The following is a 25,761-nucleotide window of genomic DNA, read 5'->3' as shown; positions in this document are numbered from 1 at the left end:
ACCTATTGACAATGTTTGGTAAAATAGTTTTTAACAATTTCTTGAAGATGATAGGTTGATCCAGCCTATGCTCAAGTGCCCTCTTAGGCACAAAACACATGGATTATAACTTTGGTTTATTTTTTTTCTTAAATAAATCTTTTTGAACTGTACCAGTTGCTAGTGTTATACCAGCATATCATCTCCAAGAAAATGTACAGTTCATCTCTTATAAACTGTTCATTTCAGTATTGTGCACATGGACCCCATATCGTTTTGGGTGAGATAACACAAAAGTACTTAATATTTTGTTTAAAATTATAAATTGTCTGCTTGGTCACAAAGGTTTAAAGAAGCTGCTCATAGTGCATATTTTTTTAAAAAGTATTGCCCATGCAAAGTCCCTCCACCCTTCCATGGTATAAAATTACAATGGATACAAAGACCGTTTTAATGCACGCTGAGATCATGGAGAATTTCCTGTTAAAGATGGCCTTTAATTGAATCCAAAATGGCAACTGCCATGACATTAGTGAGGACAGGAAATGAGTAAGACTTATTGGATATAATCCACAATATAAAATCCAGTAGAAAATAGACGAATTTCCTGACATAAACTTGATTCCCAGCAGACGTCTATTTTTTTTTGGGTAGAGATGACGCACGGCAGAGATATCATTAAATTTTTTCACTCTGTATTAAAACTGTTGTACAGATTTGTTGTGCAGATGAGCAATGGTATACTTAATAGTTTTATATCACAGAAAAAGCTTTTTTAAGGCCTTCTGACCTTTGGGAAGGTGAGACATATTAAAACCACTAGGGATGCACCAGGATTCGATTCGGGATTCGGCCTTTTTCAGCAGGATTCAGATTCGGCTGAATCCTTCTGCCCGGCCAAACCGAATCCTAATAATAATTTGCATATGCAAATTAGGGGCGGGATGGAAATTGCATGACTTTTTGTCAAAAAACAAGGAAGTAAAAAATGTTTTCCCCTTCCCACCCCTAATTTGCATATGCATATGCAAATTAGGGTTCGGATTCGGTTCGATATTCGGCCGAATCTCTTGCAAAGGATTCGGGGGTTCGGCTGAATCCAAAATAGTGGATTCGGTGCATCTCTAAAAACCACATATTAGTCAGGAATCTCTCAGCACACCCCATAAACCACTGGGTCTGTAGCCTCCAAACATTAGACATTCCCAACATTAGACATTCCCATCAATAGTCATTCCCAACATTAGACATTCCCAACATTAGAATTCTCCATTCCATTGTAAGAGGTACAGCACAATGAAGCTTCCTCTAAATATTGGACTGATGCAATACTGATTTAGAACAAGGTCTGAGTGTAAAGTTTAGAAACAGCCTTGATAAATCTAGCTACTGATAGTTTTAATGAGAAGATCCCAGAAATGTTGAGAATTCTCTCAAACCCAGTTCTGTTGTTGGGATGTGAAACAGTTAACATTTTTCCCTTTTGTTAGGAAGTTACATAGGGATGACCTGTGTCCTGAGGGAGGTAGGTGTCCCCCATGGGTTCAAGGATATTATGGATTGTACTGTCCAAAGTTGATTAAAGAGAAGGAATAGTCAAGTGCTAAGCTCTTGGTGCTCATCAGAAGGTGAGAGTATGGAGGGTCCAAAGACTTAGTAGGCCTCAATTCTGGATGAAGCTGAAGTACCAGGGCCCCATCAAGAAGGATTAGTGATTGGCAGCCAAACAGTGTTATAGTATAGTGCAGGGATGCAAAGCTGATTAACAGTAAGATCAGTTCTGAGCCCCAATTCAAGAGAAGTAGTAGGACTCATGAGGCAATACTCACCTAATGTAGGAACCACAGTGGAAAGGAACCTAGGTTCACTTCTCTCAACTGGATAACATTCACTGTGGACACCCTAGCATGAAGAAGGTTTCAGCCAATGGCTGAGGCTCTACCATCTTTTGAGAGTCTAGCTCATTTGCACTTGTAGTATCTTGGAATTAATGTTAAGTCTGCCATTGACATATTAAATGATCGGCTGCATAAGGACTTTATAGGATAACATGGTATAACTGTTTTGAGTTGGAGGTTCATTAAGCTGGTTTATATGTTTAAGAACCTCTAGTACTCCATTGTCTTTGTTCTACTTTGGAGGTATATTTAAAATATTACATTTTCCCTTTCTCTATGTTATGCATAATCCGTGAGGGTTGCCTTTCATCAAGCTGTTTTGGAGAGCATGTAGTATACCCAAGTTAACAATTAGATAAAAGAATCATATGGGTATATTAGCCGACATAGCCTGTCAATAATAATGAAGTAAATATGGGTGCCTATGGCAGCACTACCTGCTTTAAAGCTGATATATTTGACTTTGGCATTTGTTAGATGTGTTCTGGGATCCAAATGCATGGCAGGCAATGCTGATATGAAGATCACTTGACCCAAAACACTTGCTAGTCATTCATTTCTCCCGCTGTAAAACAAAATGGGCATTGCAGGAAAATCCAGTTGACAGTGACTCAGGCATTGTTCTAGCAGCAGCACTAACCTGACATGGCAATTACTATTTGAAATAAGCCGAATTGTTTTCATGCCTGGTTAAAGAGTTGGCCGTGAATGCCACATTGCTGAACCTTTCTAGTACCGTATTACCAGAACAAACAGCTGGGACAGATGCAGCTTTACCACCCAAGATCAGAACTGTCTTTGGGTTTGGGGGGTGGGGGTGAAGCACTGGTACATAATGGGACTTTTAAGGAAAAGCAGTTGTGAAAAAAAACAGTAGGGGCAGAAGGTATAAGGGGGCAAGATGGTAAAAGCAGAGCCAGATGACAACCGAACAGCAAGATTACACTTTATGTATTACAACTTCTGGCTCTTAAAATTGTCAAGGGGTGCTAGAAGACAAAACTGAAAGTCGCAGTTCAACAGAATCTGAAAAGTCAAAGTTTGTAAAGGCCTGTTTTATATAAATAATGTGGTCCCCCATGACAATTTAAGACATCCCTGACCTTAAAGGGCATGTAAAGGCAAAAAAATAAAATCCCATTTTTACTTTCTTTAATGAAAAAGAAACCTATCTCCAATATACTTTAATTAAAAAATGTGTACCGTTTTTATAAGAAACCTGACTGTATGCAGTGAAATTCTCCCTTCATTTACTGCTGTGGATAAAAATTGTCAGACGTTCCCTAACTGCTGAGCAGGGAAACAATCATACTTATGAACAGCAGGGGGAGCCTTACTTCCCAGCTATGCAGAACTCAAGCAGCTTTGATTTTTTTCCCTGTTTTGATCATTTATGACGATCCCTAAGCAGCCCAGACCACACTGAGCATGTGCACAGTCTTGGTCTTGCAAAGATGTTTAACAAAGTTACAAGATGGTGACCCCCTGTAGCCAACTTTGAAAGCATTTGTTTGATAAGGCTTGTGGTGCAGTAAGTTCATGTTTATATTTAGTATACAAAATACAGCATTTCTAGCCGTATTCTATTTTAGACTTTACTTGCCCTTTAAGTGAACTCCCCATCCCTTACCTGAATTATATTCTACTCCCACTGCAAGATTTACTTTTACCTCCTTGACCTTCAACTTCATCACATGTATCTTCAAGTGGATGGGATGGACTGGTAAGTATTTTATTATATGCGGTTGCTCCCAAAACAGTTGCTTTACAATATGGACAGGTCTACAACTTTATGTGCCTGGAGGTACCTGAACAGTCCCAAAGCAATGAGATGGTTTAATTCAGCTCTGACTCAATGCAAATTGCCTTCAAACACCCAATTACAAGTTATCATGCAAGCGCCGCCACCCAATAAGCCTGGGCGGGAGATAAAAAAGGTGCTTAGTACTTACAAAGTTAACTCTATACTTCTATAAGAAAGAACTGACTCATATTAGAACTGTTAAGGTGCTGACAGATGTCATGGAGACAGTCATATGCAAGAAACATGCAGAAAAAGCAGTAAATTAAGAAGGATGTTTTATTAAAATACATGCAAGAAAAATATCTACACATTTAACATGAGCTAGGTCTCCTTTAAGTAAGAAAAAAGGCCAAGTTATGTACCCTGTCCAATCTATGGATGTGGTTGAAGAACAATCATCACAAGTGGGAGGCTTTACTAGTGTTTGCTCGGCTAATGAGTTGGGAGAATGGGCTTTTATGTCCCTGGTAATGACTGATATCAAATGGATTACACAGATGACATAACCCTAGGAATATTTCACTGCAAGGGACGGGAGTGTGAAAGTTCTGCAGAAGGTCATTCCCGCAGCTGTTGCTTTCTGTACGAGGACGGTGGTGTTCAGCTTCTCGACTGGGCTCAGAGAGCTTTCTGCTTCACATGCCAAAATGTAGGGTGTTATGAGAAGCACAAGGGCCCCACTCTGAAATATATATAAGAGAGGTGTCCCTCAACTTCATTAATAACCAAGAACATCTAATAGATCTGAGGTTGGAGACAGACAAATAAACCCCACGGTAAATAGTCACCTTTGTGCCTTTAATCCCAATAAAGAACGACAGCATGTCAATGTACAAAACCACACCAGGGAACTTTGGCACCCAACGAAAAGGGCAAGGGTGGTAATCTGTGCTGCAGACCCTTTCCTCAGGTCTAATGATGAGCTTTTTACATATAATGCGCTGCTGTCCCGATTGGCATAGCTCATCCATTCTTCTCTTCTTTATAAGCATATCTAATCAATATTGCCCGCATATAGGCACATGATATTGTGACATGAGTTTGCCAATATGAACTTGGCTGGCTGGACAAGAGAGGGGTTTCAGGTGCAGGCAAATCCATGGGGTGCAGGTGGGTGGGATGTTTAACCCTGTAACTACCAACAAACAGTCGTTACTCCGCAAATTCACTAAGATGCAAATTTTACTGAACGTCTACCTCTTTTTAAACTAATTTGAGGGGCATGCTGCATATGTTTAAGGGTATGCTTATGTCTAGGACATTAGAGGAGGAGGTGTTTGAAAAAGTGGCCACTTCAAGCATTTGCACCAACATTACTAATAAAGACCTGCCTGCCCTAGTGCTAGCGAAGTTTCGCTAGGAAGAAATGCACGATAGTGAAAATTCGCTAGGAAATGCCAGCGTTCGGCTGCTGAGACACTACTTTGCATTTCAGGGAATTAGCCTGGTGGTAACAAATTTGCGCCTGGCGAAGTGGCGCAGAGTCTGGCGAAGTGGTCTCTGGAAAAAATTCGCCCTTTAGTGAATTTACCACTTTGTCTCTGCTACTGGCTCTAACAGCGCATGGCTTCTATTGGCCACTAGATGGTGGTATCTTATGGTAAAAACCGATTATCCTGAAAGTTCTGAATTACGGAAAGGCTGTCTCCCATAGACTCAATTTTGTCCAAATAATCCAGATTTTTTCAAAATGATTTCCTTTTTCTCTGTAATAATAAAACAGTAACTTGTTCTTGATCCCAACTAAGATATAATTAATCCTTATTGGAAGAAAAACCAGCCTATTGGCTTTATTTAATATTTACATGATTTTCTAGTAGACTTAAGGTATGAAGATCCAAATTTTCTTTCGATAAAGATTCGTTATCCAGAAAACCTTGGAACATGACAACAAAGTGACTTTAATATAAACAAGGCGAGTATGATACCGTATCAGTTTCACATCACATTTGTTCAGGGTGGGATTGATTAACATTGTCGGCAATTTTTTTTCTTTTAATAATTAGTTCTTTCTATGTAATGCAGGGAAAGTATCAGCATAAGCTCAACATACAAAATATGAGCATTTCCTTCTGGCAGTTGGAAGGGGGTCAGTGTTCCAGGGTCACAGTTTTCCTATGAATTTAATGAGGCGCATTTGTATTGGGGAAAACAAGAGGCAAACAGAACTTGTGCTGAGTTTATAATTGCAACATGCTGGAATGTTATGGGCAGCAAGATAATAATACTAATAGTAATATCACTGTACAGAGGGGGCTATTAGGCAAACGTGCTGCCCTATATACACAGTCTAACATAAATCATGAGATGAACACTTTCTGAGCAGCAGTAATTTATGTATAACTTTACTTGCAAAGTGATGTACAATACTGTATATAAAAGTATATACGGGGAAAACAAATCACACAATAAATATGCACATAATCATCTCAGGACAAAGAGCTTAAGTGCTATGTGGTAAGAGACATAGTGGGAAGGTGGCCCCTGCCCCGTAGAGCTTACAATCTAGTAATGGCATTCTAGCTTGTGGGGTGACACTAACCACAATGTAAGAGCAGGGGATTTGTAGTGATCAGGCAGTGAGAAGGGATTATTTTCTTTAGGCAATCCCTTTCTGTTCATAAGGAAGAGTCTGTTCCGGTGTCAGGGGGATCTCTTTGTGGCACTCACTGTGTAAGTGGGAAATCTATTGGTCAATGCTCGCCGCTGGAATTTGTGAATATTCACTAAACACTTGTGTCTGGGGTCTTGCTGTGCTCTGCACCTCGTACAGGATTAAATATTAGAGCAGGTGCAAAGCAGGGTCGAACTAGGCCAGCGGGATACCAGGAAAAAACATGAGCCCGCCGGCCCAGATCCAAAAACACTCGGCGCTCCGTGATCTCTCTGGATAGAGGAGGGTTGCAGGTAGCTGGTGTTGGAGGCCATGAAGTTGGAGGAGGGGGGGTCAGGCTGTGAAGTTGGCAGGGGGGGGTCGGGGGCACAGTGCAGGTGTGTGTGGGTCCTGAATGCGGCAGCTCCAGTGGGCCCAGAACTCCCCAATCCAACACTGTAGCACATTTCTTCTGGCAGGTGCAAAGCAGCCAATCTTAACTTCCAGCCATGGGCCAGGCAATATGGACAGAACCATAGTACATTGTGCCCAGCATTACAGGGGATACCTACAGCCTCATGAATAAAGTGCTGCTGAATGTTGACACTGCTGTATTCATGGGGGGGCACATGTCTTTTTCCTCTATATTGGATCAGAAATCCCTGTGCCCAGGGCCGGAACTAGGGGTAGGCAGAGTAGGCATGTGCTTGGGGCGCAAAGCTTTGGGGGTCGCCAGGCATGCACCTTCTCTGCCTCTCCTACCGCTTAGTCCAGTCCCCAATTACCCCTCTGGCCGGTGTCCTTTTTGCGGCGCATCTCTTTTTCACCTGCAGGGTTTTTCGCACATGGCACGCGGTTTCTCCTGCACGCTCGCACAAGGTTTTCCACGCAGGCACATACGGGTATTTCCTCACATGCGTGCGCGCCTGGGGTGCTGGCCCGGCACTGCCTGTGCCCGTAGTGCTAAATGCTGGGCAGGGTATAAACATACAAAAACATGGCTCTCTTACCCTGAATAAGTCCTTTACACCCTGCCTAGTCCTGTATTCCATAAATGGCCTCTATAGTATATTATTCAGCGAACATCTCATACTGGGTCGGAGTGAAGGGAGATGTTTCTTATGTCAGTTATAAAAGGAGTTTTTAAGTAAAGCATTAAAGGATAAGTAAACCTTTAAAAATAAGTGAACGTAAAATGAATGAGGGGGCTATTCTAAGAACTTTTGCAATTTACATTCATTATTTATTTTCTTTTTATTCAAAGATATTAAAGGTTACATGTACTGTTAATATGAATGAATTTTGTTACAACAGCGCCACCTGCTGGTCATTTTCCCACCAGTCTGACCACCAAGTAGTCAAGGAAGTTGTCAGGAGAAAGAAAGAGGCTGCTCTGATGTTCTTCTGCTTCTCTTTCCTAACCGAAAAACATCAGAGCAGCCTCTTTCTTTCTCCTGACAATTTCCTTGACTACTTGGTGGTCAGACTGGTGGGAAAATGACCAGCAGGTGGCGCTGTTGTAACAAAATTCATTCATATTAACAGTACATGTATCCTTTAATTTCTTGGAATAAAAAGAAAATAAATAATGAATACAAATTGCAAAAGTGCTTAGAATAGCCCCCTCGTTCATTTTACATGTACTTATTTTAAAGGCAGTAATCACACATACGGGAGACTGTTATTAAAATCACGTGTTGTTTAAAATGTTTTTGCGCATGTTTAGCCCTGATTGCAATGTAAAATCATTAGCTGGCGATTATTACATCACTCACTATGCTAAACAAAGGTTAGTGCCAAATAATTTGTTGCAAAAAAACTTTGTAGGACTTGCAAATTTTTATTCCATTCTTACATTTACAAACTTTGCAAGGGAGTCATATCTTTCATCAGTACTACAGTATCTTTTATCTGTCCCATTTCGCTTTGCCGAAAAATTTGCGAACTGGCGAAAAATTGCGAACCGCATTGAAGTCAATGAGCTTCAAAATTATTTTGACGCGTGACAACTTTTACTCGAGCATCAATTTTTATACGTGCGACTATTTTGTCCAAACGCATTAAAGTCAATGGGCGTCCGAATAATTTCATTTTTATGCACGCGACAATTTTGACGTGCAACTAATTTTTTTGTTGCATTGAATTTTTGTCGCAGTTTTGTGAAAACATTCGCAGGCGGTGAAACTGGAAAATTCCCGGTGAATCCATGCCTGGTGAATAAATTCGCCCATCACTAGTATTATGCTTTGGTTCAGTTTTCTCGATCTGTTTATTATTTTCTATTGCTCTGCTTTGTAATTGTCTTGTTTATAGAACAGTAATCAATATGTTTAAAAGCAAGCTGTTGGGGTCTGAAATCTGTCAGAAAGGATGCAAATAATGGAAATCTTAGTCGCTGACGTTCAAACTGTTTTTTTGCGAAAGGTTTTTGCGCTAAAAAAAATATATTACTTTCCCATAATAGCGTTTAAAGGCAATTTCAGCTTTTGCCAAGAGATGGCGGCAAATAACTATAGAATGTTCCCCAGTTCATGTGAAAGAGACAAAATGATAATATGACAATAAGTGGCTTTGTTTTGTATACAAGCCTTCTGCATTCCCACCTCAGTCTTGCCCTTGTTTGCAGGAAAATACCAGATTTATATACTATATAATAAATAAGCCATTTTTTCTTTTTCATAATAAATCTGAAGAGCAAAAGAAGACTTGTCATCATATGTCCATTATGTTGTGATGAGTAACATACACCCCATCACATTGCACAATAGAGGCACAGGGGTAAACCACATACATGTCTCTGTTTCACAAACTGTAATGAGCACAAGTATTGCGACTGTATTGGTGCATTTTTACCCTAGTGGAACAGTTTATACTGACCTCAATGAAGCTGAGATTCTGGAAAAGGCTACTGGAGACTAGAGGGACCAGTTGTAATGAGGGGAAGGCCGTGTGATTGACACATCTCTGATGACATACTGTATACATATTAATTTGTTTAATTAAAGACTGGTTCATTTATATATTAATAGAGTGTGCATGGAAAGCCTAGCAAGAGTGCCCAGAATGCTTTGCACTAACAAGACCTAACACAAATTGCAGTCATATGAAAAAGTTTGGGAACCCCTCTTAATTCTTTGGAGTTTTGTTTATCATTGGCTGAGCTTTCAAAGTAGCAACTTCCTTTTACTATATAACATGCCTTATGGAAACTGTAGTATTTCAGCAGTGACATAACGTTTATTGGATTAACAGAAAATATACAATATGCATCATAACAAAATAAGACAGGTGCATAAATTTGGACACCCCAACAGAGATATTACATCTATACTTAGTTGAGCCTCCTTTTGCAAATGTAACAGCCTCTAGATGCCTCCTATAGCCTTTGATGATGTCTGGATTCTGGATGTGGGTATTTTTGACCATTAGTCCATACAAAATCTCTCCAGTTCAGTTAAATTTGATGGCTGCCGAGCATGGACAGTCTGCCTTAAATCATCCCATAGATTTTCCATGATATTCAAGTCGGGGGACTGTGACGGCCATTCCAGAATATTGTATTTGTCCCTCTGTATAAATGTCTTTGTAGATTTCCAAGTGTGTTTAGGGTCAATGTCTTGTTGGAATACCCAACCCCTGCGTAACTTCAACTTTGTGACGGATGCTTGAACATTATCCTGAAGAATTTGTTGATATTGGGTTGAATTCATCCGACTCTCGACTTTAACAAGGGCCCCAGTAGTCCCTGAACTATCCACACAGCCCCACAGCATGATGGGACCTCCACCAAATGTGACAGTAGGTAGCAGGTGTTTTTCTTGGAATGGGGTGTTCTTCTTCCGCCATGCAAAGCGCTTTTTGTTATGACCAAATAATTCACTAAGTCTCATCAGTCCAAAGCACTTTGTTCCAAAATGACGGTGGCTTGTCTAAATGAGCTTTTGCATACAACAAGCGACTCTGTTTGTGGCGTGAGTGCAGAAAGGGCTTCTTTTTCTTCACAGTGCCATACAGTTGTTCTTTGTGCAAATTGAGCTGAATTGTAGAAGAATGTACAGATACACCATCTAGAAGCAAAATGTTCTTGCAGGTCTTTGGAGGTGATCTTTGGGTTGTCTGTAACCAATCTTTGTTTTCAGATCTTTGGAGAGTTGCTATGAAGATCCCTATCACTAAGACTAGGCCTATAGAAATTAAGATTGCTTAGGGCGTAATATCTTTTTTTTGGGATGTTAAAGTTGGACAGTGAAGAAGCAAGAAAGGAAAGGTACTGGGACTGTTACAATGGATGCCGGGGAGGAATACAGTGGGCAGCAAGGAATACAGCCAAGTGGAGCCTTGAGCAACACAAGCCTGGCCTTCCACTTGAATAACAAGTGACCAGATAGAAGATAGCAACCAAATATTTCGCCATCTACTGTGCCTTATATAATGAAAGTCAGTGCAGGCTTTCTTGTATCAGAATATATGCCTTTCATGATTACTGCATCCACTGGGAAAAAAAACAAAAATTCTTCATATACTTTGGAAACAGCAATTATACAAAGATATTCCCAACAAGTAAATACAGCAAATGTAATTGGACAGATTTGGTTTTGTGGCATTGGATAGGAAATATATCCTTATATAACAGAGATCAGCATTTATATGTTTGAATTCCAGCAGTGCTTAATAATAAGGCTGCATGTCCTGCCAGGCACCACTGGAGGGAGCCAAAGAACATGAATGGGGGAGGCAGGGGAATAATAAAACAGAAGGTAAATAATGTTGCTTTGGGAAAGTAGAAAACTGTAGAAAAGTATAACATGAACAAAATTTGATGTATTAAAAGCAACATAAAGTTGTGTATCCCCATCTCTAAAGGAACTTTCTTTTGAGAAGGTCACATTCACCCGGCATCCCCATTAGAGTTGCTTTATATCCCCCAGTATAACAGGCCGCCAGGGTTAACTTCATTAAAGTTTCTACTTGCTATAGCTCTGTGCTCCGAAGCCCTACACACCACGCTATGCAGGTCCCCCAACTGGTTTTACATTTTATTTTTCTACTTTGGTGGACAGTGCCTGCACAGTTTTACAGCAGAGCCATAATTAAATAAAGCAAATGGTAAAGACATTACACTTTCATACCTCCCAACCGTCCCATTTTTCGCAGGACAATCCCAATTTTGACAGCTCAGCCTGCAGTCCCAGATTGTTACTGAAATGTCCCGACTTTCTCTTTGATCTCCTGCACTGAACAGCCAGAAAAAGATACAAAGTTTTTAAAACTTAATTAAACAAGAGGATTTTGCTATAGAGAGCCCAGAATACATGGCAAATACATTTGTAACAATTTAAGATAAGCAAAGATACAATTTAGACAAGCACGTTTCTTGGGGAAACTGTGACATTCACCTTCATTAGCAAAACTATAATAGCACATACAACCGTACCCTAAAACAAGCTTTTCGTAACCTGACAAATTTTATAAAATGGATAAGGCATTTCAGGGTTGTGGTAATTAAATGGGCATGGCTGCAAGGGCAGGATCGAAGCCACTGCTTTTTTAAAAAAAAAATGAACTCATTGTCTTGAAGTTTACAGTAAATAACTTGCCATAAGTCTTGGCACTACATTTTGGAGAACAGAGACCTGTAGCCAAACCCATGAATACAGTGCTGCCTGTGTTCTCCCTGCCACCCTCTACGTTTCACCTAACTGGCACCTCATTCAGACACAAAAGTTAGACAGTGGGAGCAGATGCAGGTCCCAATGGGGCCCTTTCTTTCTCACCAGCCCTATAGCAGCATTGGCAGTTGGTAAGGACAGGCCTGGCCTATACCCCCTAATTCTGATTCGTTCAGAACCCCAGGCTTTCTACATGAGCACTAATGGGTATCTCTTGAATCTATTAGTGCTCTTGCACTTCTGCCCTGTGTTATAGTAATTACCCCTTATGGGTCTACTTGGATCTTTGTGTTATTTTGGTAGATAATAAAATATAGTAGTTCTGTGATATAATATCCGGAAATGCATACGGTAAACCACCTTCTAGCTAGCAGTTTATTGTATAAAAGATTCCTCCTTCTTCACTTCAGTTCTCCCATGGTTCTCTCTGTTCACTGGACACTTGAGTTTTGTTGTTTTTACAAAAGTTACACCTCCCAGTGTTTTTTTTGTTTGCAAAGTTCATCACATAACCCTTATTCTGCCAGAATTCAATGGGTGTTAGGGCAGAGACACAAGCTCAGATTCAGGGAGATTAATCGCCAGCGACAAATCTCCTCTTCTTTGACTCGGCCCGTGAGGCAACTTCGGGCGACTTCGTAAAACGAATTGCTCCGAGTGCGGCGGGAAGGCAGGGGAATGCAGTTTGGGGAGATTAGTCGCCCTGAAGAAAAGGAGATTTGTCGCTTGGAGACTAATCTCCCCAAATCTGAGCGTGTGTCTCTGCCCTTACTATTAGAATTATTATTGGGGATGCACCGAATCTAGAATTTTTGCCTATGGACAAAAACTAAATCCTTTACTAAAAATTTTGGAGAGTGATGTACTCAATCTTAACCTAATTTGTATATTAAAATCATAGAAACATTTAAAAAATTCCATTAATTGTCCTGTGTAGATGTCTAGAACTTTAACTGAAGTACAATTAGAGTACAATTAAATGTACCTTTTAGGTTTCTGAAAGTATTAGGCCAGATACAGTCGAGAAGATTCAAGAAGATTTAGTTTCCCAGCGACAAATCGCCTATTCTTCAGGCGACTAATCTCCCCAAACTGCCTCCCCGCTAGCTAGAATCAAAATCGCCGGCGGGATGGCACTCGGAGTGCTTCATTTTCCGAAGTCGCCGAAGTTTCCTCTTGAGGCAACGCAGGGCGACTTAAGAAAGTGAAGCGCACCAATTGCCACCCTGCCGGCTAGAATGTAAACTGCAGTTTGCGGAGATTAGTTGCCCCAAAGAAGAGGAGATTTGTCGCTGGGCGACTAATCTCCCCGAATATGAGCGTGTGTGTGTCTGCCCTTAAATTCAATAAAGGAGAGATTCTGGGTGAACACAGACCCTCTTGTTGGGCCCCTGTGGGTTAGTAAATGGCTTCTTTGTGCCTAGTGTGCTCTTGTCTTTTGTGCCCTAAATGATACGCAAGTTAGTGGATTGGCAGATGGCACCCATGTCTATCCAATGTGCCACCCTCATTGTACACAATGCTGGCTGCATACATAAACATATACTTTATTATTATTTATTATTATTACAATGTATTTTTAGAGCGCCAACATATTAAACAGAGCTGTAAAATGAATGTGTTTCTACAAAGAAATCATACGAATTACATACATAGAACATACAGAGTTACATACATAACGTTCAGTACCGGTGCAAAAGGTGTGGAAGACCCTGTGCAAAAGAGCTTACAATCTAAAGCAGAAGGGAATGAGACACAAGGTGTGGGAGTGGGCACAATCAGAAATATACTCTAGTAAATGAAAGGTTGTGCAGAAACTCAAGGTTTCAGATTTCCTTCATATGTTCATAAATACCAGGATCACAGTGATTATCCATTAAGATGAGTGGTACTTCTTCTCTTTACATCTCTAGGACGCTGAGCTTTGTTCCTTTATACACAGAGCTATTCCCAGCCTTACATTGGCCATGGGGAATTCCAAGTACTCTTGTTTTGCCACAATTGTCTTGAAGCTAGAGACCACAGAACTCAATGTAGACCAATGGGAAGAGAAGGTTCAAAGGCCACAAAGAGGTCTTGATTTGAATTCCTTTGTCTACTTCTTCTGCCTTTATATTAAAGGTGTAATTAAGCCAATCACTCAAAAGTCACGTGGCTAGAAATATTCATCTCTGTGGTATGGGACATTGATATGATGGTGAGTGTGCGTGTGTGTCTAGAAGGATCAGTGTTCTTTTAGCTATTGCCCTGTTCAATGATCAGGTGTTTGAAGGACCCATTTATACATTAAATGCAAAAGTATATGACCCCAATATTTAATATATTAATGTGGGTGCCAGTGTAGCAGGTCAATTTCCCTTTGTTTAGATAGGGTTGCATATCTGATTGGATTGAGGTAATGAATGGATAATAATGTAACCAATCAGATGCTTTACTACTTGCTACCTGCTAATGCTTAACAAACAAGAGTGGGATAGAACTTAATCATATGCTTTTTTTCCTGATTAGACCCCACTGATATAGCTCAGCTATGACACCTTTAAACCCCTCCATTGCCCTCTATGGATTAATGAGTCCATGCTGCAGATTTTATAGATCTGCGAATCACCAGTAATGGATCCTGACAATCCGATATCTCCAGCTAAACGGGTTAAAAGCCTTTATATTTTGCATAATGAAAGTAAACTTAATTGTAAGCAAGTTTCCATTACATCAATCAGCACTTTTAAATTATGTATACAGTATGTTGTACAGTACATTATTATATTAAATATTGGGGTGTGCCGCTTGCTATTCTCTCCACTATTGAAGCATTGCTTTAATAATAGTTGACTTTCCTCCAGCCAAGACTTAATTTCCCAAAATCACTTGTGCACTTCTGTCATACACAAAGAACATACAAGGCATTGTGGGAAGTGAGGAGAGCTGACAACATTGTACATGTGATCAGGAAGAGCAGTGCAGAGAATATAAATAAACAGCAGAAACCTCTTGTTGGACACATAATGGTATACAGTACTGAATAGATATTGAGATATGCCCATGCTCCTCTCTCCTGTTTTGCCTTTGTCAGGTATCCATTAGCCTGGTAGGAGAGGAAGGAACACTAGGTGACTCTAGGTGACTCTTAGCTCACCAGGGGTTGGATTCAGGGAGACAATATAGTAGACAGGAGAAGGGGGGTTGGTATAAGGAATTGCCAATATATATAAAAAAAAGGGCATAGTCATCCAATCCAAGGATAGGGCTGGTGGCAACAAGAGCAGAAGAAAATTAGAGGCCAAAGTCCAATGGAGATCAGCAAAAATCAAAGCAAGCAGGGTCAGTAACAGATAATCAAGATGTCAGTAGCTAGGAAACTTTTCAGAGCCTAAGAATATATCCTCGCATTGTTCTACAGGCCAAGGGCATTGGCCCCATATTCCAAAGAGCAGATGTAAAGGGCCCTAATGAAGCACTCATTCAATAAGAATAAGAATGTACTTTTTTTGTCCTAATTTTTTAACATTTTCATTCTGTTTTAATGCAGTATCTCATCTGATCTTTATATAAGGAATAACTTCTGGAGTGCCAGAACCACTAAAATTACTCTCTAACTTTTATAATTCTCTGTGCATAGTAGAATTTAGTGCATGAGCTGGCCTCAAAACCTATTGGATATCATGGGTGCAGAGCCTAGAAGGAACATTGCAGGTAGGTAGAAGCAACATTGCAGGTAGGTAGAAGCAACATGGACAATGTTGCTCAGGTCAGATTAGTATGATGTGAATATAACATCTTACTACTGATTTACAGAACAAGGGAATACTTCGCTGTGGTCATATCTTCTATAAAGAAGGAGGATTTGGCCTAGAGGTACACTAGAGGTAGATCCTGGTGACCCTAGAAAATCTTCTGGTGTCCCAGAATTTTAGTGCACCTATAATGTTGGTCTTTCTTCAGACTAATGAATGCCCACTTAACTGGCAGCAAAATGTTATGCCACAAGGTATTCTAGATGTCACTTCTGAAGCCCACTTCGTTGACCTAAATGGAGTGAAATATGGTTTGTCTAATATCTGTTAATATTTACCAAAAGTTCCATGGTGTGAGTTTTCAGGTGACAATTGCCCATTTGGAGTGACACACAGCACTTCCCTTGATGCAAAACGATTTCCTAGGGCCATTCATGGGCAGATAAAGCTGCTGATATCGGGCGTTTAGACCAATTTGACAGCCGTGTATGGGGGCTTCTGACGGGTCTTCCCGATCGATATCTGGCTACGATATCGATCGGGAAGGTTTGATTTTAACCCGACCGACCCGTCGGAGCCCCTTGGCGTATCGTAATCCGATTGTTCGACCATACGGCCGAACATTTGGATTATTTGGATGTCGCCAAACGAGCTGATCTTTGAGTCTATGGCCAGCTTAATTCGTGGTTGATTGCAACTGCAAGTAGCCATTATCAAAGCTCCCAATGTGGCATTAGCCTAAGGAGATGGTGGACAATTTCTTTGATATTAGTATTCAAACAATGGCCGTCGACCAAAAATAGGTTCAAAGTGACTAGTGGGAATATATTTAGTTTACAGGACGTAGCTCCCATAACAGTTGACGGCCTACAAAAAATTAAATGGTAATTAATACATCATGAAAGAATATGTCTTGATGACCAATGTCAATAACATGTATTACTTTACTAGGCAAACTACAGAATTACAGTGGCTCATACAAGAATTTTAGGATTTCAATTGACTGATCAATTAAGCAATGAAGTAAGGCACCGGGAAATCAATCAATTGATCTAGTAATGAGAGAAGTGTTTAATTTGACACAACTTGCATAAAACATAATGTATTTAAAACCAATGTTCCGTTTTTTTTACTCTGGGAAAAACACCTTTGCAAGATGCAATTCTATATCAATCATGATGTTATGGTCTGCGGTATAACTATAACTGTTGGGATAATTGACTAAAATGCAAACCATTAGTATCAGATAACTCATTAACATCTGCTTTTCTATAATATATATTGAAATTCCAAGTGTCTGCCAAGTAAGCGCCATTTACCCACGGATCAATAGAACAGCTGAAGAGAAAACCTTGTTTCTCATACTGCAAGATGTACACTAATGCATATATGCCCATTGAAGTGTATGCAGTTGTTTTGGTATCAGAGAGTCAACAAACGTGGCGCCGCGCACATGCGTACTAGCCCAATGAAGCACACCGGAGTGGCAGCGGGGGCCGGAGCGGGGCCTGGGGCAGTCTGACCCTAACCCCAGTCCGACCCTGGATAGATAGATAGATAGATGGATAGATAGATAGATAGATAGATAGATAGATAGAGATGATAGATAGATAGATTATAGATAGATAGATAGATAGATAGATAGATAGATAGATAGATAGATAGATAGATAGATAGATGATAGATAGATGATAGATAGATAGATAGATAGATAGATAGATAGATAGATAGATAGATAGATAGATAGATAGATAGATAGATGATAGATAGATGATAGATAGATAGATAGATAGATAGATAGATAGATAGATGATAGATAGATAGATAGATAGATAGATAGATAGATAGATAGATAGATGGATGGATGGATGGATGGATAGATAGATAGATAGATGATAAATAGATAGATAGATAGATAGATAGATAGATAGATAGATAGATAGATGATAGATAAATGGATAGATATATGATAGATGATAGATAGATGGTAGATAGATAGATAGATAGATAGCTATGGATGGATGGTCCTGTAAATGGAGAATGTCAAGGAAAGAGGGTGTTTGGGGGGTGGGGCTGCCAGGAGAAGGCTTTCCATGAAGAAGTTTGTGCATGTATAGCAGTTGGTCTCTTTTTGGGGAGGCTAAGCCTTCTTACATCTTCATCACTCTCTGCCTATGACTGTCCTCAGGAAAGGGAGACAAATGATAACCTTAAATAAGCATTTGTCACTTTTCTCACCCTACGTGGCCTGCAGGCTGGATCCCCACACCCCTGCTTTGAATCTTCCTAAGAGGGGTTAAATCTACAGTTTGAAAACTTTGGCTTTATTTAATGATTAAAATTTTAAAAAACAGAAGAAAATTTGCCATTCGCTTTTTCCACTTATAGATACTAATTATATTTAATAGTTATAGTTCTGCTATGTTTACATTGTAAAGTTCCGCTCTGCACTTGTGTCCCATGGCAATTTTCTGCCTTTTGGAAATATTATCAGGTTCTTCATATACATAAGCAAGCAATTTATTTAAATAAAAAAACATGACTATCTAATCAATACCATTCATTATATTTTAATTGACCAATCTCTGCTGCACAAAACTAGGCTAAGTGCTGAAATGTAGTTTGTTATTACGTGTGAGCATTCAGGCGTGGATTGTTATGGGTGGCTTCATTGCTAAATGGGAGCTCTCATGCAAACATAAATTACCGTTGTTTTACCTTTGTTGGCATAAGAGCTTTACTTCATTTTTCTAATAATCAAGTAATTGCTATATTCCAAGGGAAAAATGACTCTACCATGAACACCATTCATCATTTTTGCATATCATTGACATTTTTTACATGTTTAAAACACAAGTCCATTTGAAATATAATTTTTTTTTATGGATTCTTACAAATATTAACTTAATATAACATGTTTTTTGTACTTCTATAAAAACAAACTTATTCTTTTACGAGACGTCAAAGAGACAGCTGTTGTTACTGAGACCTCAAGCACATGGTCACCAGTTGAAGGACGATGACTTCTCTGTGTTCTCCCTCTGTTTTTGAATTTTGGATCACAGATTTTGTACCATACCTCTTGACTGAAACCTTCTTCTTTTAGTATTCAAAGTAAAGCGCACAATAACTCTAGCAGATGACTACCCACCCGTGAGTCATGTAAAAACCTCAAAAAGAGAATTAAGCAAATATTTGCTAACATCTTAAGGTGGCCATACATGGAGAGATCCGCTCGTTTGGCGATGTCGCCAAACGAGCGGATCTCCCTCCGATATGCCCACCTTGGGGTGGGCAATATCGGGCTGATCCGATCGTGGGCCCTAGGGCCCAACGATCAGATCCAAACGATGCCTAACGGGGGGTCGGATCGCGGGACCGCATCAACGAACAGATGCGGCCGAGATCCGACGGGATTTTTAGTCCCTTCTGATCGAGATCTGGCCGACTTTCGGCCAGATCTTGATTGGGGAAGCCCGTCGGGGGGCCCCATACACGGGCCAATAAGCTGCCGACTCGGTCTGTCTGCAGCTTTTATCGGCCCGTGTATGGCCACCTTAAGTCACACTTTGCATCAATTTCAAGCTTATATGAGCAATAAACAGGGACAATAAATAATGTTCATGTCACACTATGTGTGATGGGACTTCTGTGCTTCCATCATTTGTTTTCCAGCAATAGGCTGTAGCACTTTTTTGTAGGCTGCCCAAAAGTAGCTGCCCATTAATGGCCAAGTGGATAGCAACACATGCAGAAGCTGCAGACAGAGCTATAAAAGGTTTTTTTATCAGCAGGCCAAGGTTTTATCGCTGAGGGATTTTAGCATGCAAGAATAAGTCCAAGACTTGAATGGAGAAAATAAAGCAGAGGTCACAAAAAAATTGCAAACAATGTCAAGTCGTGCAGAAGATCTAGAGATAGAGCAGACAACAAAACATGTTGTAGAAAAAGCCAAGATCTTATCTATTACAAAAATATCTGTTTCACTAGTACTGGAAGTTCTGTTTTGAGGATAAAATTTCCATTTTCATGAAACTTGGGGCCAGATAAAATATGCATCTGCTTTGTCCATGTTTTAAGCAATTAAGAGATTCTGTCCAGTTACAGTATACTTTACTTGGAAAATATGTAGAACATACACAAGAAGAATCTCTCCCCTTCTGGTTTTTTTTTGTATTTTAGTTTTTGTGCAGGAAAAGCCAAGCTGTTTTAGATTTTTTTAACAACCACAGCCCTGCCCCTTTTATTGGTGCTCTCTCTAAGTTACAGTAAGATACAGTACATCAAATGGTCGGACAATGAAATATATTTTTTTGCATATGAATAAGTGTAATTGATATCTTGCTCAGTGGACTGCAACAACCCCAAAGTTTGGGCATCCCCTGGGAAATTTCTAGAATGGGATCTAAGGTCCTGTAACCTATATTAGGGTGTGGAAAAGGAGGATCTAAGAGGATCTTGGATACGTTGGATTGAATGTCTGAGAATCCAGTATGACCAATCCAAGCTAGGTTTTGTAAGAGGCAGTTTAGACAAATGTCACCTCAGGGGTAAGAGGCATCTAGGTTACCTGAAAAGGGCAGTTCAAGCCCAAATATGGAGGCTGGAGAGTAGTGACCCTATGGCTAAGATAGGGAATAAAACAGGTAGGGCTTGGGGTAGTCCCTGGAACCTGAGGTGCTGCAGGAGAGGCAATATGGGAACCAACAATCTGGAAGGTGCGACTCCTCATTGTTGAAAGTGACTAGACATCTTGCAGCTCTCTAGTCCTGTCCACCTTTTCCATGTAGTCGGTTAAATCTATATTTAAATGGATGTATGCCAACAATTTGGAACCCCTTGGGATGATGAGGACCATACAACTGCTTAAAAAGAACCAGATCCATCCCAAGGATGACCAGTCAGACATCCCTGTTTGGGAAAGTGACAGAAGCACCTTAATAATTAATGCCTGTTTGGCGAATTCTAAGGCACTCATTGTTTATTATCGCATACATATAGAAATCAAAGGCTAGCAGTCAATCTTTTATTCTCTCAGTCCAACCAGTTTTACTATACCAGGAAATATAGTTAAGTAAGAATCCTTGCTGAGGCAAGGGGTTCAGTAAGTGAATGATTCTTTTTAATTGATCTTGTGATTAAATATGAATGCATAAATAACGTGCATGAGAGTTCAGAACCCTTTATTGTACATGTATGTCGATAGACCATTCATTGTGGTGATATTAACTATCATCAAAGCAGCGATCATATTTATTGATGAATAAATCTTAAAAAGACAAGGCAAATTGAAGGCACTCTCCATGCATGACCTTAACAGGAATAAAGGCATCATACAGGCATGTTAAGCTACAGACACCATTGAGTTTGGGGGAACATTTTGCCTTAAAAACAAAAATTGTAAGTATATGTTGTCCATATTTAATAGAGTTATGTTCATACAAGATATTGCTGAATTATATGGATCAATAGTTAAGAATTTGTCCCCATGTACCCTGCATTACTCACAGCAAACAACTGTTCATCCATAAAATAAAAAATTTTTTATACCTAGGGAGCTGCCCCCAATATTACTTACTTGCTTTATGGCCACCTCAAACCATATCATGACCCTTGGTCACAATGCCTCACCCTGGTTGTAGAAGGACTAGCTGAGGTGATAAGCAAAGTTGTGGCCAGAATGACGAATAAAAAGTGCTAAATTAACAAGATGATGAGCATCAGGCTGAAAACAGCGCTAGTCACAATGTGAGTTTTGGCATTTTTTTCCCAAAAGATCAATATGGGAGGTGGTGGCAGGTGGATATGGGTATTTTGACTGCCACTGCTTTATCATGATTAAACTGGAGGTTTAACTGGAACAAACAAGGGAAAGTTGTGCTCACCACTATTTTTTAAAATCATTAGGCGGGGGTGCAATGAGGGTGTGACCACAAAATACATATAGTCAAATATATTGATAATGGGTTGAGTGCAGAGGACTCTTGTATTTGACTCTATGTATTTTGTGGTCACACCCTCATTGCACCCCCGCCTAATGATTTTAAAAAATAGTGGTGAGCACAACTTTCCCTTGTTTGTTATAGTTATACAGGAGCAGTGACCAGCTCCATGTTGTAGCTCCCACCCCTCCCAGCTATAGTCAGGTGATCCCACTGGTGTCTAATAAAGGGCAGCCAAGTTTGGGAGTTTTACTTGAAAGCAGCTAGTAAGTTGCAGGTAAAACTTAGTCCCTTTGTAAAATGTATAATTAAGCAATTGAATTCTTAATGAATCAGATGAAAATTAAGCGTAGGACTGGCCAGATATGGGATGACTTTGACGTAGTTGGCCAGCTTAAATATATTGCAATATATGGACAAACAATCCCTGTGTTGTTTAAAGGGTAAGGCATTTTTTAGTAGCAGTATGTACAAAATGTCTCTGTCTTAAATATATTGATAATGGGTTGAGTGCAGAGGACTCTTGTAGTTGACTATATATATATATATAGATATATATATATATATATATATATATATATATATATATATATATATATATATATATAGAACTCATGTATTTACAAAGCAGTGTATTAGGAATCTACCCCTGTCCTACTATAGCTTACAATCTAATTTCTATAGCCATGCACACACACTAGTGAAAGTTCGAGGAATAGCTTAGCTGGTTCTGGAGACTCCAGAACTTACAGAACTTCATGCAGATAGTAGTTGAACGGAAGTCAAGAGAGCATCATTGTGAGGAACCAAGCATTGTACCACAGTGCCGCCATATTGTTACAGTCAACAAGCTACCAAACCCATATAATATGCCATTATCTGTATGTTTTGGCACTGGGAAGAGAATCCAGAACTTACACAACTTCATGCAGAAAGTAGTTGAGATGGAACTCAGGAGCACCTCAATGTGAGGAAGCTAACATTGTGCCACAGTGCTGCCATATTGTTAATGTCAACAAGCAACCAAACCCATATTATATGCCATTATCTGTATGTTTTGGAACTGGGAAGAGACTGCAGAACTTACAGATCTCCACAAGGATAGTAATTGGGATGGAACTCAGAAGCACCTCAATGTCAGGAACTTAGCATTGTGCCAAAGTGCTGCTATATTTCTTACGAACAACAAGCCTTCCAAACCCATATCATATGCAATTATCTGCATGTTTTGGCAGATAGTAGTTGGGAAGGAGCTCAGGAGCACTTCAATGTGAGGAAGTATTGTCCCACAATGCCACCATGTTGTTACAGCCAACAAGCTACTACACCTCTGCCTTATGCCGTTATCTGCTTTGAAATTGCTAGACACATACAAGTCTGGCTATTCTTCTGTTTAAATGAAAGCAATGTACATGAAACAGTGTTTTTCCAATCTACTTACATTTCATTTTATCCAGCGGGTTCTTTAAGCTAAATAGCCAACACTGTCCTCTCCTTCCTCCCCCCTTCCAATTAATTAATTTAAATTGACCATTAAGTCAGCAGAGTTTTGATTGATATTCCTAATAACAAGCCTCTCATGCAGACCTGTCCAACACCTAAGAAATGATAATGTCCAATGTGCATGAAAGGGTCTGAGTATCTTCCTTCACCTCTTGCTGCCGGTGAGTTATTACTAGAATGGCACTTGCTGTTTCATTGAGAGTAATTTGAATACAGATTAGCTGCCCCAGTGTTCCGGAGCTTTGGCATTATCATTACTGGGGACAGTAATTTGACTGATGAACATACAGGTTATCACAAGGTCATCACCTCCAAAGCGTGGAATGGTCCATCTTCTCAATTTTGGAGGTGTGGAGGGCAAGGCTTTCAATAGCAAAATTAAGTCCTCTAATTAAGTTGTCCAATAACTTATTGAATAAATCCTCTGCTAATTAAGGGGCCGATATGCCTTTTTTGTTCTGAGATCTTCAAGGGCTTTATTAAAATCAATGAGGTAGCATCAGCTTATCAGTATTTCTTAACCTGAATTAAGATCCTTTATCCAATTATGCACAAATGTGTTTTGGGTACATGTACAATAACTTGAAAACTAGTTGCAGGATAAAATACTTGTTTTACAGCAGTTGTAAACACATTGCTCTGTTAAAAAGTAATAATTGCTTTTCTGAAAGATAATGACCTGTCCACCGTTGTTATTTGTTGAAAAATAGATATAATGAACGTTTACCTGTTCAGTCAAGCTTTCTGTCGTTTATTTAAGGCTTTTAAAGTTACAAGTTTTTGAACAACCTTCACCCCATTATGAAACGATTCCCAAACCGTAGGGCTGGTCACCTCTGGGCTGAAGGTCAGTTGCGGTGAGCTTTAGAATGAAAACTCATTAATTTTCCCCAATATTTTTGGAACTATTTTTGGAAGTTGTTCATGTTGCAACACTAATAAGAATAAGACACATGAGCACTAGAGGTTCTTTACTGGTGGTGAATAAAAAAAATTTGCAGCAAAATTGGCCATTGGGAAATATTTTTGCAAAACTGATGCAAAATTTTGCTCAAAGAAAATGTGGAGATAATCCATAATCAGAAACTGAAGGTTTACCGTAAAGTGAAGGTACTCCTTGTGTTTATCTTGATGGTCGAGGCATTAAATTTAGTGTAGAGACAAGCAGATAGAATGTACTGAGATGGAAAGGATGGAAGTGTAGTATCACCAACATTATGAACATCAGAGTAAAATGGATCATCTACACAGGAAGCCTCTCAGGGATGGTCCCTTTCCAGCTGTGATACCTATACTAGATGGGTCTCCCCTGGAAAAAAACTAACCCCACGCTATTTCTTCTTGGTGGAGCACATGAATGCTCTTGCTCACAAGCCCTGACTATCTAATACCCCTGGGGCATACAACCTCAGGGGCTAGTGTCTGTTACTTGCTAACCCTTTTTCACATGGTCCCTGAACCCCGGCTTCACTAAGGATCTCCTGTACTGAGGCATACTTACTCAGGAACTCTGTATTATCCAACTTCTGCTATGACGAAGTCCAGAAATAGAGAGAGAGAACCATGGGCTCCATCTCAACATATAACCTAGGAATAGTAACTGGGCGCAAGATCCCTGAGCCAATTGGCAAAACCTCCCTCCCACTGGGAATAGGTGACTGGACCAGGTCTTTTTGAGTAGTAGGGTAAGTTAACCCTTAGGGCTTCGACACGAACATTTTATATTTGTATCATAATGACAGGGCAATTAAGATTGTCAAATATATAGAATTGTCTAAACAGGAGTGACTAGACTATGTTGCAGTGAAATGAGCCAAAAAATATTCAACCTGAACCTGAAAATAACCTGCTACTTTCCAGCTGGCACCTCAGCATGAAGTGTTCTTCTGCTTTATGACCTGCATCTGTCCTGACTCCCTTCTGTTGACTCAAATATGGGAAGGATGAGCTACCATTGGGGGGTGGTCTTCGCTATTACATTACCAAAGGGCAGGGGCCCTACTCGAAGTTTGATCTGCCACCTGTTTGAACCGGCATCTGGGGCTCATGTTCTTGGTCTGAAACCTTTGGATAAACCTGCTCATCAATACTGTGTCACCCACCCCACCAAAATATGGTTCTTCAGTTACAGTATAGATCCCAGCAACTACTGACAGCTTCCATGAGGTTTTCATTAGTGGTGGTGGTGGGTGCAAGTCTCAAAGGAGGCTTTATTCAATCTTTGGTAAAAGCGTTCCCAACATCAATGCCACTAGTTTAAGGGCACTTTACCAGTTAGCAGAGCTTGAAATGCACCTATGAATCCCAAATGAGCCCTAATATGTGTTAATTGGCTCAGTACTAATATACTGTATGAAGACTGCACACATCGCAGTATATTTTTCCCTTCTCCCAAATTTAAATTAAATTTTTGAGTCCAGCTAGGTATACGGTGTAATATGCTAAAATACATATCAGAAAAATACAAGATGCATCAAAAGATTTAAGGCACCTGTTGTGTTTTTCAAAGAATTATATCTTGTTTATTGTACATAATAAAAGCCGCGGATGATTTATACAGCCGCTAGCCCATTGCCGAGAAAATCTCATTTCAATCATAAATGGCACCGCTTGATTTAAGAATTCATTCTTTAATAGTT

Source organism: Xenopus laevis, chromosome 1L, assembly GCF_017654675.1.
Source record: "Xenopus laevis strain J_2021 chromosome 1L, Xenopus_laevis_v10.1, whole genome shotgun sequence".
Taxonomy (NCBI): domain Eukaryota; kingdom Metazoa; phylum Chordata; class Amphibia; order Anura; family Pipidae; genus Xenopus; species Xenopus laevis.
The sequence above is the reverse complement of the archived record's forward strand: the minus strand, read 5'-3'. Positions refer to the sequence as shown.